Below are 15,303 nucleotides of genomic sequence, written 5' to 3'. Positions count from 1 at the left end.
CGACCCAGCGCCTTCAAGCCATGGGGGCACACAACACAGTCGACGAACTCATACAAGCCCACCTGTCTAACCAACGACTCCGCCTGAGCCAGACAAATCATGGCCGCGCGGTGCTGCATAAGATAGGGTGGCGCAAGGAGAGAGCAACAATCAAGAGGTACATCCCAACTGAATGAATGACGACAATCACCACCAAGCCCTTACCCCGAAACAACACGCCGGAGAAAAATGATGGCAGGAGAGAAGCCAGAGCTCAGGCGATTAATTCCAAAATGCAGCGGTTGGAGGGAGTCCTATACGTGGATGCGTCCCTCGTCAAGGGCAGCAGCAAAGCAGCGGCGGTGGTAACCGACGGGGAACGGTTGATAAACAGCGCTGCAGTCAACACCAGAGAGTCAGCGACAGCAGAGGAAGTGGCCATAGCCCTGGCGCTCGTCCAACCGGGCGCCCCGGTAGTGGTTACCGACTCCAAAAGAGCTTACGGCGGCTACAGGAAAGGGGTGATCTCCTCAGAGGCAGCCGCGATATCAACGAAGAAAAGGGCACCGGAGCGAGCCGTAGAGCTCGTATAGGTGCCTGCCCACACAGAGGTAGCCGGCAACGTCATAGCCGATTACCATGCCCGAGCGATGACCCTCTGGGCAGGGCAGGACGCCGACACCACCAACCCGGTGATCACGTACAGAGAGATTACCTCCGAGTATAAGGAGGATCGGCGCACCTTCCCCGAGCCGCACTGCACCCTTAGCAGGGAACAACAAACAATCATCAGGCGCATTCAGGCGGGTTCACTTGCCCACCCTGCCCTGATTAATAAATTCTACCCAGAAACCGAAGAGGACATTTGTCCATTTTGCAAAAACAACACAGGCACCCTCGCACACATCCTGATGGAGTGCACTTCACTCAAATCCCCTATACCCCCCATCCTGAATTCTTGTTCCCTTACGAGGCTACTGAACAATGAGGCTTGATAAATAAACTTTGGGAAAATGTCGCGGTCTAATTACACGAAGATTATTTTTATTGTAGTGTTCTGTAATATTAACGGCATATTATATATGCGGTAACAGAGACAATACATGTCGTTGGGAGTTATATTGTCTGGCAACCCGTAAAACGTGGCGCGAAAGTGCCGCTCCATTTTTTTTTTTTTTCGTGCGGGTGCTCGCGCGTTGGCGGCAATGCGGGCGTTCGCCGCGCGTCGCGTTTTTCGCTCGCGAAAAACGGTCCATGCGGTTCCAGCTTAAGGCGGGTAATTGCCAGGCTCCGCTTTCACGCTTTCGCCAGGCTCCACACTGCGCGACTTAACGGTGCCGCTGCTAACTCCGCGCGTGGCGCGTGTGTTCCTAAATATTTGACACAATTGTCCGAATATACGTATACGACGCGGGCTTCGTACTACCCAGCACCGGAGGTATTTAAATAGTTGTTGTTTTTTTTCATTGAAGAGTGTTACGTACCTAGTGGCACATATCTAATTACCAAAACTGATGTCGAACAAGTTAATTGAAACGCGACACATACCCAGCGGCGCGTGCCAAATGACCCAAGCTGGCGTGAAAAAGGATCATTTCAAACGCGGCACGTAGGCAGTGTCCCAGGCGAGTCATCCAAGTTGGTCCGACAGCTGGTTTTGAACCCTATTCTCTCAGCACAGCAGCCCGGTGCTCTACCAAAGCGACCACGGACTACCCAGAAGCCCAAGCGGTAGGGAAAACACAAGACAGACAGACAACGGAGAGTGCCTGAAGTTGGTTAGAATGCTGATCGCCTTAATAAACATTGTTGGAAGCTGAGAAGTGGACTAAGTTTTATAACTTTGTTGTAAAAAGAACGTCAATATAGCTTGAAATTGGGGAAACCACATTGAAAACGATTCGCCGATGATTACGACACTTCCCAATGCGAAATTTGAGCGCAGCTGTATACGCGTGCTTTTATTTTGTGACATATTGGCCGGCGCGGACAATCTGTCTCGTGCGGCACTTTGCAAACGGAGCGAAATGTGGCGCGACGGCCTCGCTATTCGGGAGATCGCGAGAGATTTCACTTTCACTTTATTTCCTTAGAGACCCCTCTTCGGGGTATTACATAAGGGGTGGGTTACAAAAATATGAGATACAAAGAATATAAAATGTTACACGGCGTAATGCGAGGCAATTTCTTCTATGAAGGCAAATGAGCAGGGTATAGAAACGGTGTTGTGCGCAAGGCCCTTCCAGTCTTTGGCTATTCGAGGAAAAAAAAGAAGATGCAAAAGTGATAGTACGCGCACGTGGACGAGCTACGTTTAAGGAATGCCCAATGCGATGGGATATGCACGACGGTGGCAAGATATATGGTGCACGATTGAGTACGCTGTGGTAGAATTTGTGAAATAATGATAAGCTGGCAATTAAACGGCGGTGGGAAAGAGTTTGTATGCCCGATTCCGCTTTTAACGAAGTTACACTGACATCGTATGAAAAGTTGGAGTGAATGAACCGGTAGGCCCCATTCTGAAATGCCTCAAGTGCGGTAATGAGGAAAGTCTGGCGAGGGCTCCAAATGGCTCATGCGTATTCCAGTTTGGGTCGTATTAGTGTCTTATAAGCTAATAGTTTCAAATGCTGCGGTGAGTTTTTTAAGTGACATGGGTGACGCGTGGGCGCGATTCACAGCAGCCGCCGCCGACAAACCCCGCTCATGCAGCGCTCTGTTTCCATACAGACGACACGCGCTACTCTGGCGCCATCTCGTAGCAATCGCCGCAAAGCCCCTCGTGCGTGTCACTAGGCTTTTCTTCTCACGCTTTCGCCATACCCCCCTCTGCTTTCCGCCTCATGGTTCCGCTGCGTCCGCCTGCTCGCGTTGTCTTCGCTCTCGGCGCTTTTTTCATCGCCCGCTGCGCTCCGCTTTCGCTCTTATCACTCACTGTGCTCGTTCGCTCGGTTACGCCGACACTCGCCGCAGGCGCGGATGCCAGAGAGCTGCGCTCTAAAGTTGGTGTGTGCTGGAGTAATGAATTGCGTTGGCAACCTACGCGCATCTGTCACAACAGTGCACGCTAAAGTCATCCCATTGCAATTCCTACGGATAAAGCATCTTATCTTTTACTTCGAACGCTTTTTTTGAAAACCACCTACAAGCTTTACTGGCGTCACATCACTGTAAGGGAATTATGTGCCCCAGCGAACGCCATCTGCCAAAAAATAATAGCAAACAAACGTAACCTAGAGCAATTCCTTTACAAACAAAGAACTAATTACAAGAAGTACCTTCCTGGTAACAACCTTTCCGGCGACTGTTCGTTATCAGAGGTTTAAGGGATTTGCATAAAAGACTAGTTAGAGGTTTCTACATTTCAAAATGGCCACCCAAAAATCACTGGCGCAAAATAATTCAGTCAAATATTAGATTCGAATGCGCACGGGACACCACGAACCGTGGATGTCCGTCCAGCCCATCTGAGACATAAAGGTGCTGCGTAAAATACTCGCGATTGAATCCATAGTCACCTCAGCCGCAGGGGCGATACATAACTTTTTCATGTGGTACAGCCAAGCTTTATTTTGCGCCGCCCTGCTCTGTCACAAAGGCGTTGCTAGCTGCGCGTCGTGGTGCTGTTGTGTGATCAGGTAAATTGAACGAATTAATTTATGCCCGTCATTGACGTTTGCATGGTAGTTCTTAAATGTGGAAATACGAAACTTGACTGCCATGACGATTCACTTGAACTTTTCAATATAACAATGTGCCACAAAGTTTGTAATTTGTGCCGCAAAGTTTCATTAGTGAATAGGTTGTTTTGGTTTTTCTTCCAAATGATGTCCACCAGGGCAGATAATTTATCTCTAGTGATGTGATTCCGAGCAAGCTTTCTAGGTTTTTCTTTTAAAAAAATGGGCCGAAGTACAAAAATTATGGCAGAACCCATCTCACGATGACTGTCGATGGTGATGTGATTAGCATTCAAGCAAGGTATCGAAAAGACTATTGCTTAAGTAGCGTTTATTCAAAATCAGTAATGGTCATTGTGAGAGTCCTGTTGCTTCGGCTACATGCGAGAAGCCTTGCTTCGCTTTCGGCCCACTTTGCTGTGGGACTTGTTCGCCAAAGTTACCCATGAGCATGACGGTGTGCCACCGATGATAGGACCACGACGCCGTGGCTATGATGCAAAAACGGTGAAAGACGTCCATAGAAAGACAAAAGGTGGTATGGCTATTACGGCATGACGGCAACGAGAAGAAAATTCTGAATTTGTAACGATTGTATAAAGACGACAGGGTGATGAATACGGCACGAGGATAACGGGCTGGAGACGACTGCATGAAGATGACGGCGTGATCCGACCGTATGATGACAACCCCACGACAAAGGTGAAATGACGACTGTGGCACGATCATGACGGTATGAAGAGGACGGTATGACAACGTATGCATGATGGTATCAGTCTGACGGCGACGCAATACGATGATCGTATGACAACTGTATGATCGTATGCCGATTGGAGGACGGCAGCATGATTATGACAAAATCATGAAGAAGGAAGGACGTCGATGGACCGACGAAGGCCGCATGACGACATCGGCATCATGACAATAGGATGACCCTATATAATGATGACGATGGTAAAATGACAACACGACGACGATGACACGACAAAGGCCCGATGAGAGTCGAATGGCAATGTTAGAATGATGACGGTAGTACGACGACATGACAAGAAGGAGTGCATTACGTAAACTTTGCAACAACAATGGATTGACAATGGCGTGAGCACAATGATATGGCGAAGAGTATATGACAACAATAACGTGATGACGACTGTATCGCAAAGACTATATGTCGTGCATTGCGTGGCGACATGGCATTACGAGAGTCGAGTGACCAATGATGATGGAACCACCACGACGGCCTCACGATGACGGCGCGACAACGTGTACATGACTGTATGACGACGGTGGCGTGACGAGAGTTGGGTGACGACGATGGAATTATAGCGACGCAATGACCACGATGGCATCATTACCATCACATACCTAGTAGCCCAAGCTATTAGACAACTTTGCTCACTGGATCGGCATAGAATGTGAGGCAATGACGGTATGAGGAGTGCTTAATGAAGAAGTAAAGCTCATCATTTTTAGCACGAAGCTTCCTTTCCTATCCCTCTCGGACTTTACTGACCATCGCTGCTGTTGGTTCTGTCTTGCCGAATAGCTTATGCTTAAATAAATGTCACAGTTTCGCCCGAAAGGCGAACCATCGATTGCCATAGCAAATGCGTAGACTTCTAAATCACGTAAGGATAATAGTTTTATTGGCTGTATAAACTTGCAGACATTCGCTTGCTATCTAAATAACAAGCATGGTGTCCGCGCGCACAGGCGAACATGAGCACATCACACTCGATGATCACGGACACTCGCTGTCAATACGCTGGCGTGAGGGAGCGCGGAAGCAGCAGCTAGAGAAGTGATCTTCGCACTGTGCATCGCTTCAACGAAAACTGAGCGGCGAGAACGCAGCACACACGAAGGTATGATTCGCCGTCGCACCTAGACTCACTTCTCAGTCCCCGACGCAGATCGCTTTCAAGATAGGACGGGAGCGGCCGCAAAATGCGCCGTTGCTGCTAGAACAGCTGTTTCGAGCTGCTTCACAGCTGTTTCAAAACGCAGCTCTTTCGAGAAGAATGCCACGGCATCTATAGCAAAAACACTGCGACAGCCAAAGTGTGCTGCCCACGTACAACAAGCGCTTTGGAAGTTGTCAGCCTGTGTTGGTGATCAATGCGAAAGCTTGAAAGTGCCGTTAGAACGCAGTTGCTCGTGCGTTATATTCGCAGTGCTGGCAGGGAAGATGTTTCCTGCGGAAAAGTGGCAGGGAAAAGTTTTTTTTTTTTGGTTTACTTTCCTAAGCCGCATCAATGACCTTATCACATTGTAAATGTGCACTCTTGACAACAAGCCCTATCGATATAAGAAAGGGAACGCTTCTTTCTTTATGAAATAATCACGTATAGCGTGAACAATCATGTTCGCAATTATACTACAGAGGATGTAGGTAAGAGGTTCATTTTCTATACTCTAGTGTGGCGAATTGGAGTGGGCGAGTTCTGATAAGATAACGATGCCCCGCGTGTGTGAAATTGGTGAAAATGATAAATGATACAAAAACAAGGAAACTTGTCTGTCTTGTACCTATGATTGAGACCTACATATTTGAGCTTGATTGCAATAGCGTCTGGAAGACATCTGCACAACGAATACACCTATAAGAATGCACTCCTTTATTTAGTGTATTACTGACTTACTGAATAAACTTTAATAAAACCAGCAAGAGGTGGTGGCTGGGCCTAGGCCTCTCACGTGGGGACGTCGAGGTGTTGCCTCTTCGCTGCCTCGCAGGCTTGCTGGGTCACCCAGAGTTGGTCGTCGAGGCTGGAGCTACGCAGGGCAGCGTGCCATCTCGACGAGAGGGTCGTGGGGTTAGTGTCGGGGTATTTTTGTGTACAGCCCCAAAGCATGTGTGTAAGTGTGGCTGGCTGTGTCTTGCAGATATGACACGTGGGATTGTGGTAAATGTCTAGGTAGATGTTGTTGTAAAGGTGTAACGAGGGGTAAGTGTTGGTTTGTAGCAGACGGAAAGTTGTAGCCTGCGCTCGGGATAGCTTGCTGTGCGGGCCGGGGAAAGTCCTACGCTCTAAGTAGAAGGATTTCACTACATCACTGTAGCGTGTCAGGCGATCCCTACCGGTGGGGGCAGCGTCCCCGTCTCCCGCGCGGTTAACGAGCCCTCGCGCTAGGGAGTGGGTAACCTCGTTGAGGTTGGGGAGGTGCGGGGGGACGGTGCCTACATGAGCTGGGAACAAGACGAGTATAACCCGGTGGTCGGTAGAGCGGGGTGCTTGTTGCAAGATGCGCAAGGCTTGGTGGGAGATACGGCCATTGATGTAGTTGTTAACAGCGGAGCGGGAATCAGAGACGATGGTATTGCATGTTGGGTCTAGTGTGGCTAGGGCACTTCTTCAGCTTCCTCAGTGTGTGGGGTTACTAGACTGGTAGCATGATGGAGAGAGCCTTCACGCGTGGTGACGGCTGCAAAGTGGGTACCGTGGGGATATTCGGCGGCGTCGACGAAACTCACACCATCGTTGCGAGCAAGGGCTTTGGTGAGAGCTGTGGCACGTGCTGTGCGGCGTGCGCGGTTGTATTCGGGGTGCATGTTTCTGGGGATTCGGTCATTCCAGCGACTATAGGCGGCGCAACGGTAGGTCAAAATGGCTGCCGAGACGGTGATAAGGCGACCTCGCAAGCGTGTGCATCTCGAGCAGACGCTGCATCATTGGCTGCAAATGCGATTACTATTCGCTTTTATCATCTTCGGCGCGTCCATGACTATCGCGAGACCGAACCGCCGAACTGCGTCGCAGATTTCTATCACCGGCTGACGGCTTCGGAGGAGAGCCGCGTGGCGCCGCCTGCGTCGCTGGAATGACCGAATAGGGTCGGCGTGAATCCAGGCGCGTATGGTGGAGCGGATCTGGTGTATATGGCCGTGTTGATGGTGGTAGTTGATACCGAGCGAGGGGAGGATGTGGCGGCCCGTCGCTGTGAGTGTGTGTCTCTCCAGCTAAGAGCGGCATTGGGCCTAGATGAGCTCGTCCAGTGTGTTATGGACGCCTAGTTGAAGGAGGAGGTCAGTGCTGGTGTAACCGGGGAGGCCGAGGGCTTGTTTGTAGATACCGCGTAGGAGAATGTTGAGTTTGTTTTGTTCAGCCTTGTACCAATTTAGAAACGCAGCAACGTGGGTGATGTGGCAAATTACAAATGACTGGATTAATCGGAGGAGGTTCTCCTATTTCATACGCCCCCGGTGGTTGGAGACCCGCTTCAAAAGTCTCATGGTGTTGAAAGCATTAACCTGGATTTTTGCGAGGGCCATGCCATTCGCTCCATTCGCCTCTATAAGCATGCCAAGCACACGGATATTGGTGACGAGGGTGAAGCGCGATGTCTTCGTGTTGGCGTTTAGCGGTGGAATGTTTCGAACAGCGGCCATGGAGAGTAGGCCTGTAGAGGAGGGGTTCGGACTTCGCAGGAGAGCAGCGAAGTCCCGTGCCTTGGAGATAGGTCTCGACTGTTTCAATGGCGGATTGTAGTGCCGTTTCTATTTGGCCGTCACTGCCTTGATGGGCCCATATGGTGATATCGTCAGCGTAGATGGTGTAGTTGACACCATCTACTTCCTGCAACTCCTTGGCAAGATCGATCATGAGGAGATTAAAGAGCATTGGGGAGATAACGGAGCCCTGGGGGGTTCCTGCGCGGCCCACAGTCCGGGCGTCGGAGCGGAGATCCCCCACCGAGAAGAAGGCCGTGCGATTAGAGAGAAAGTCTCTGACGTAATTATAAGTGCGTGCACCAAGGTTAAGGCGTGAGATGCTGTCGAGAATGGTGGAATGGTCTGTGCTCTCAAAGGCCTTTTTGAGGTCGAGGCCGAGTATTGCTTTAGTAGTGCGCGTTCTAACTTCAAGTATATGGTGCCTAAGTTGTAGCATTGCGTATTGGGTCGACAGGTGAGCCCGGAAGCCAATGACTGAGTGAGGATACGCGGCCGTGTCTTCCAGATCGGTGTTAATTCAGGTGAGGAAGGCATGCTCCATAACCTTTCCCACACATGAGGTTAGGGAGATGGGGCGCAGGTGCTCGAGGCTAGAGGGTTTGCCAGGTTTGGGAATAAGGATGACCTTTGCTGTTGTCCAGGCTGGGGAAATTGCACTTTTACGCCTGCAGTCATTGATATAATTTGTAAGGTGGGTGACGGAGGCGTCATCCAGGTTACGGAGGGCTTTGTTAGTTACCCCATCGGGGCCAGGGGCAGAACGGCTGTTTAATTTCTGTAGGGCGGGTTGGATCTCAGCGACACTAAAACCTTCGTCCAGTGGGGGGCTGGGGGCCCCGGTGTAGGAGCCGTGAGACTGCACTTGGCCCACGGGGAGATACTTGTTAGTAAGGTGGTATAAGACTTGGGCGCGGCCCTGTTTCTTCGTTTCTGTATAGAGAAGTTTAGTGAGGGGATCTTGTTGGGAAGAGCGGGTGGCTTGACTATCGAGGAGGTGTTTGAGAAGCTTCCAAGAAGAGCGACAGTGGATCTTTCCGTCTGCAGTATTGCACAGTTCAGTCCACTGTTGACGGCTGAGGGTGAGGCAATGGGCTTCGATTTCCTTGTGGAGGAGGGCTATTTTAGCGTGGAGGCGCCTCTTCAGACGTTGCCCTTTCCAGCGGGATCGGATGGATGTTTTAGCCTGGAGGAGATGAGCTAGTCTGCTGTCCATGCGTTCGGCAGCGGCATCGGTGGTAACGGTGTACGTGGCTGCCTTGGTACCAGATTGGAGATTTAGTGTCCATGCATCAATGTCCGCTATGCGTTCCGCGTGCGGGTCAGCGGATCGATGCTTGCGAAATGCATCCCAGTCAACCCAGGTGAACTCTCGGAGTTTGGCGGTGACTGCAGCTATCCGAGGCATAAGTATGGCAATGATGAAGTGGTCACCACCGAGATCATGTTGTGTGTTGCTCCATTGGGCGTTGGTGACATTCTTGATAAATGTGAGGTCGGGGGTAGTGTCGCGGGAAGTGGAGTTACCGAGCAGTGTAGGGAACGTGGGGTTTGTAATGAAAGTGAGGCCGAGGTCCTGGGAGTCTTGCCAGAGGTTTTGAGCCGCCGTCGTAGAGTAGCCATATCCCATACCGTGTGGGGGAGGTTGAAGTCTCCACCGATAACGAGCGGGTTGGTGCCAGCTACGTTAAGGGCATTCTGGAAGAGGGTGAGGAAGCGGCTTCGAACTTTGGCAGAGGGATGGCTGTACACGTTAAAGAGAAAAATACTTTCCTTACGTTTCCTAGGGGGTATAAGTTCAACGAGAAGGTGTTCGATGTTTCGGACGTGCAGATTGTGTTTAATGGCGGTGATTCTCTTGCGGACGAAGGTGCAGCGGCGGCGAGAAGCGTCTCATGGGATGAAAGATTGGTAACCCGGGAGGGTGACCGAATCGATATGGGTTTCTTGAATCATGATGCCGTCCGGTTGCCGGGTGAGGGTACGTAGGTGTTGACGGATGACTGGTTGCTTGCGGAGATAGCCTCGGCAGTTCTACTGCCAGATAAGTGTATCGTTGTTAGTGTGGGCCATGATGGGGATTGGGGAATGCCATCATGGGCAGTGCCGGGGTTTCGCGGGCAGGGGGAGCGGGCATGGGGAGAGTTTGTAGGTGGTTTTCAACGTTTGTGACGCGCTGTGCCAGGGCGAGAAGGGCGTGTTGTACGGATTTGACGGCGTTCTGGAGTGTTTCCATCGTGCTTCGTAGTGAGACTAGCAAGTCCTTACCCTCTGAGCGCACTTGGCCCGCAGCTCTCTCTTGAAAGGCCCGCTTTTTCGGGGCCGGTGTCAGTGGGCCGTCATGGCTAGAGGAGAGGGACGCTTCGGTGGGTGGTGTAGGAGCGGTTGTTTTGGATTGTTTGAGGTCGCGCATAATGGCGTTTTCTTTTTTGAGGTGAGCTATTTCTGCGTTATCATTAGTGTTAGTGGGCGGTGGGGAAGGTGTGTTGCGACCCTCTCGCGAGGCGCCCGTAAGGGCTTCTGCGAAGCTCACCTTGTTAGTAGGAGGCTTGGCGTGTGGCGTAGATGTAGATCTGGATCGGGAACGGCGCTGTCTCGAACGTGAAGGGGTCCGGGATCAATGTTGCCTCGAGCGTGATGGAGACCGGGATCTGGAGCGGTGCTTGTAGTTCATGGGCGGCAAGTCACTGTCTTGAAGGGTTATTTGCATTGCTGCTCGGCGTTCCCCGATGCGCTTGCGAATAGCGTACGACGTCTTGTAGCGAGCCCTGCACGATTTGTCTGCCGTGAGATCAGGGCCGCCGCACAGCGAGCATTTGGGGTTACACGTGTGGTCGGGAGGTGCGTTGCGGACTCCGCACCCTCGGCAGACCTTCTTATTGGGAAAACGGCAGACATCCATGCGGTGTCCGAGGCGGCCGCAATGGTAGCAAATTTCTATTTGCTCGCGGTATAATGAGCATGGGATTAAGGTGGCTCCGTAACGAACCAGATATGGCACGTCGGGGCCGCTGAAGGCGATGACAACGGTGGTTGTCGATCCAATGCGTTTTGCGGCTAGTGCGAGCAGGTTGCGGGTATTTACGATATTGGCGTTGATTTGCTGTGGGGTATCGTAGAGGAGAATTCCGCGGATGACTCCCTTCGTGGCGTCTTCGGCCGCCGTCTCACACGCGTTATAACATCGTGCGTGACCCCATTGACTTGAATGGATTTTATGCAGACGTACCGGTCGGCGTTCTGCGGGCTTGGCGTACTGACAACGACAATGTTTTGTTGGGTGTTGGGGCACACGGTGTCTTGTTGAATATCTGCTGGGCTGAGCTGTGCGGCTTGGAATACGGCTGTAGTCTCGGTAGGACTACCAATTTTGGCGATGTTGAGGGCTCCCTTGGGGCGAATGATAATCTTGATTGCGTTGGAAGGTAGCGGAAGCATGCGTCCAGCCTTGAGAACTTGCGTTTTGACTGGTGGCCTGGTCTTGGAGCGAGAGCGAGTGCTTGAGGTTTGGGTGGAGTCACTTTGGGGTGAAGACACTGAAGAGTAGACACTCAGCTTCGCCGGTTGGCGAAGGCGAGTTGTTCGCCAGCCCGTCTCAGTGTAATATTGAGAACATTTTCTTCTCGCTTCTCTGCAATGATGAACGCATTCTACATATTGCCACGCGTTAGTAACGCTGGAAGACGAGGACGAAGAAGTTGTTTTTGGTGGCTGCTGTGGCTAACATCTCCTGCCTCGGGTGTGGTCAAGTATGGGGCGGTGGTAATCTACTGTTCGTTTAACGTCTCGGTTGTTCTTTTGACTTATTTATTGTTTTTTATCTTCACCTTTCTGTTTACTGTGTCGCCAGTGTAAGCAAGTCAGACTAACCTGATGTCTCTTTCTTCCCCCGGTCAAGGGCATCCCCTTTGGCTAGTTTCTATCCCTCTCCGAGAGTGGCCGATAGACTCATTTTTACGCAGTGGCAACAAAAGTGTCCCTGTGGCTCGTGTGCCTACAAATGGGGGATCAATACAGATGAAGAATCCGAAAGCGATTCAGGTGGAGCTTCTAAAGGCCTCCTCCAAGTTCCAAGAGGTCACCGAGGTCCGCCAGTTTGGTCGCGGTCGTATTCTTTGCTGTTCACCGGACCAGGAGTGCGTTCGAGACCTTCTAAACTGTTCAGAATTTGCATCGAATCTGGTGAGCCCGCTTATTCCACCACACCTTGCATGCTCGAAAGGCTTAGTTCGTGGGGTCGACGCGAGCCTGGACCCCTCAGAATTGCTAGACTTGTTTTCAGTTGCTGGAGCTGTATCCGTATACCGGTGTAGCCGAAGTATTGAGAACAAGAAGTCACCTATGGAGTCGGTGATTGTTACGTTCGCGGGAACAGTTCGTCCAACTGAAATCAAGGCATGGCCACTGATATAAATAGTAGAGCCACTTTCCCCAAGACCACTTCAGTGCTTGAAAAGTTGGCGCTACGAACACACTATAAAAGGATGCAGGTCGGTTACTCGATGCCGCCTATGTGGAGAGAATCACGAAAGCACAGAATGCAAGTCTCAGGAAGAAAACTGTTGTGTATGCAATGAAGTACACCCTGCAGACTATTCGAACTGTTCTGCAAAGGAACGAGAATTAAGAATACTAGAAGTGGTGGAACGCAGGCGATGCTCACCTAGGGAAGCAGTTACAGAGGTTAAGGGAAGATCCCAGGGCTACGCAGGCGTAACAGCTTATCACACTGCTACTATGGATGTTTCTCTATCCAAGGCTATAGCAGAGGCAGTAGAGAAAGCTATGGAAAAGGCTAGGGAACGACTTGCAACAACTCTTTTTGAGTCGTTGGCACAAATGATGTCTAGCCAGATGGCGTAGGTCATTGGTGCAGCCTCTGCCCAAGCTCCTGCACCCCAGGTTGCAAATGTCCTAAACCTAACCTAAAACTCGTTAGCTGACTCCCCTTGCGCAGGACCTTCTACTCATGTAAAACAGACGGAACCGGAACCCCTAATGGAAGATTATGAAGACTACCTGGATGTAGACATGGAACACAAAAGTCTAAAACCCACACGATCTCCTCCCCACAAAATTTCTTCAAAGTCAAAAACTCAAAAATATGAAAAAGTTGACCTCTCCAAGAAGACTTCTTGAATGAGAGTATTTTGGATCAGGCGGTTTCCGCTACCGTTCTATCTTCACCATAGGCTCTCCAAAAATATTACAGTGGAATTGTCGTTCAATTGTTTCTGCTACTACAGTTGTATCTTATATTTCTTCTCAATTTTCCCCAGACATAATTATCTTACAAGAAACCTGGCTTTCAAATGATCAAAAATATTCCCTAAAATATTATCGACTGTTTCGTCTGGATCGGCCAGCCAGAGGTGGTGGCGTTGCTTTCTTGGTTTCAACTAAATTTAGTCACAAAGCAACGATTTAGTATTAAAGAATATCTACCGAATGTGAAATTTTAGCATTAGACATTTCACTCCCAGACTGCTCCCCTTTTACCTTAGTCAATTTATATTTCCCAGCAGGAGTGCAGGATACATTTTCTCTAGACACCGTACTGGCTTCCTGTAGAAAAGACATAGTATTCGCTGGTGACTTTAATTCATACCATGTGTCTTGGGGTTTTAAAACTGATTCAGAAGGAAAACGCCTGTGGGAATGGACTCTTGATAATAATCTATCTTGTCTAAATTCAAAAATTACTATCTTTGTTCGCCGACAATCTCAATCGGCTATAGACCTCACTTTCTCCAGCTCATCTTTAGCTATATCATCGTGGAATACTATAGACTGTGCTACGAACAGCGACCACCTCCCAGTTATTTTTCAAATTGATTTCCCTGTGATTTCTCTTAGAAGGAAAAATCACTCATTTGTAAACTGTCAAACTTCAAAAAAACTTGAAGTCTACGATGCTTTCACGTACAGATATGCAAGAAGATATTAGGGCTCTGAGCCTCTGTGCAGCTTAAAAGCGTTCCGCGAAGAATGCAACAGTTAATTTAACGTGCAACACAGATAAACCATTAAGTCCGTGGTGGAATTCAGATTGCACGAGGGCCTACCGAAAACGAAAAGCTGCCTGGAAGCAACTTCTTTGTAATCAATGTCCAAAGAATTGGAGTGATTACCAATTTGTTGCTGCATCTTTCAAAATTCAATTATCTGTCTAAATCAAAAACAAAAAAGCCCTTTTTAGATTTTTACGCTCTCGAAAAATGATTCCAGTTCCAGAAAATATTGACTCTTTTGTGCTTTCGCCACGTGAATTGTCCGAATTATTAGAAAATATTTTAAAAGGACTGGAAGACAGGTTCACTTCAATCATTCCACCGTACGTACATAGTGAAACCGTTGCCACTAGAGGAATTTAGGGAAGTCACATTACAAGAACTGGCAGATGTTGTTCGCTATCTGCCTCCTTCAGCGCCAGGACCAGATGGAGTTACCACAGCCCTGATGAAAATGTCTGTATGAATTCTCCCCACAAGAAATTTTGAATATCGTAAATTACTCTTTAAAAATGCATGGGTACCTTCAAAATGGAAACTTGCTAAGGTAATTCCGATACTTAAAAAACATGGAGGTGGATATGATTTAGATAATATTAGACCAATTTCCCTCACATCAAATTTAGTTAAACTAATAGAACGAATTTTGAATTGTCGAATTACGACCTATATTTCTGAAAACTTAATACTTAGCCCCAGTCAAATTGGTTTTAGATCTGGGTGCTCGATGTGGTGTGCGCACGTAGACTTAGAGAGTCGCATACTACTTTCTCGTCGCCGAAGAGAATATTCAGCATTAGTGACCCTAGATCTAGCAAAAGCTTATGATTCCGTGGAACATGGCATACAGATAAAGCAATTAGAGAATTACAGGTTTCCTAAATACATCACGGCGTGGCTTTCAGAATTTTTAAGGGACAGAGAATTCTAGTGTTTTCAAAACGGATGTTTATCGTCTAGGTATAAGCAGAAGAGGGGAGTACCACAAGGGTCAGTACTATCTCCTGTTTTATTTAATATATTTTTAAGCTGCATGCCGCAGCTCCAGGACATTCATGTATACGTTTATGCTGATAACATCGGTTTTTTGCATCGAATGATGTTCTACATTCACTTTATCAAATGTTACAAAATTACTTATCAATTCTTGAAACTTGGATTGAGACCATACTTATGTCTC

Source organism: Dermacentor silvarum, chromosome 7 (assembly GCF_013339745.2).
Source record: "Dermacentor silvarum isolate Dsil-2018 chromosome 7, BIME_Dsil_1.4, whole genome shotgun sequence".
In the NCBI taxonomy this organism is placed as follows: Eukaryota; Metazoa; Arthropoda; class Arachnida; order Ixodida; family Ixodidae; genus Dermacentor; species Dermacentor silvarum.
This window is presented reverse-complemented; position numbering follows the sequence as displayed.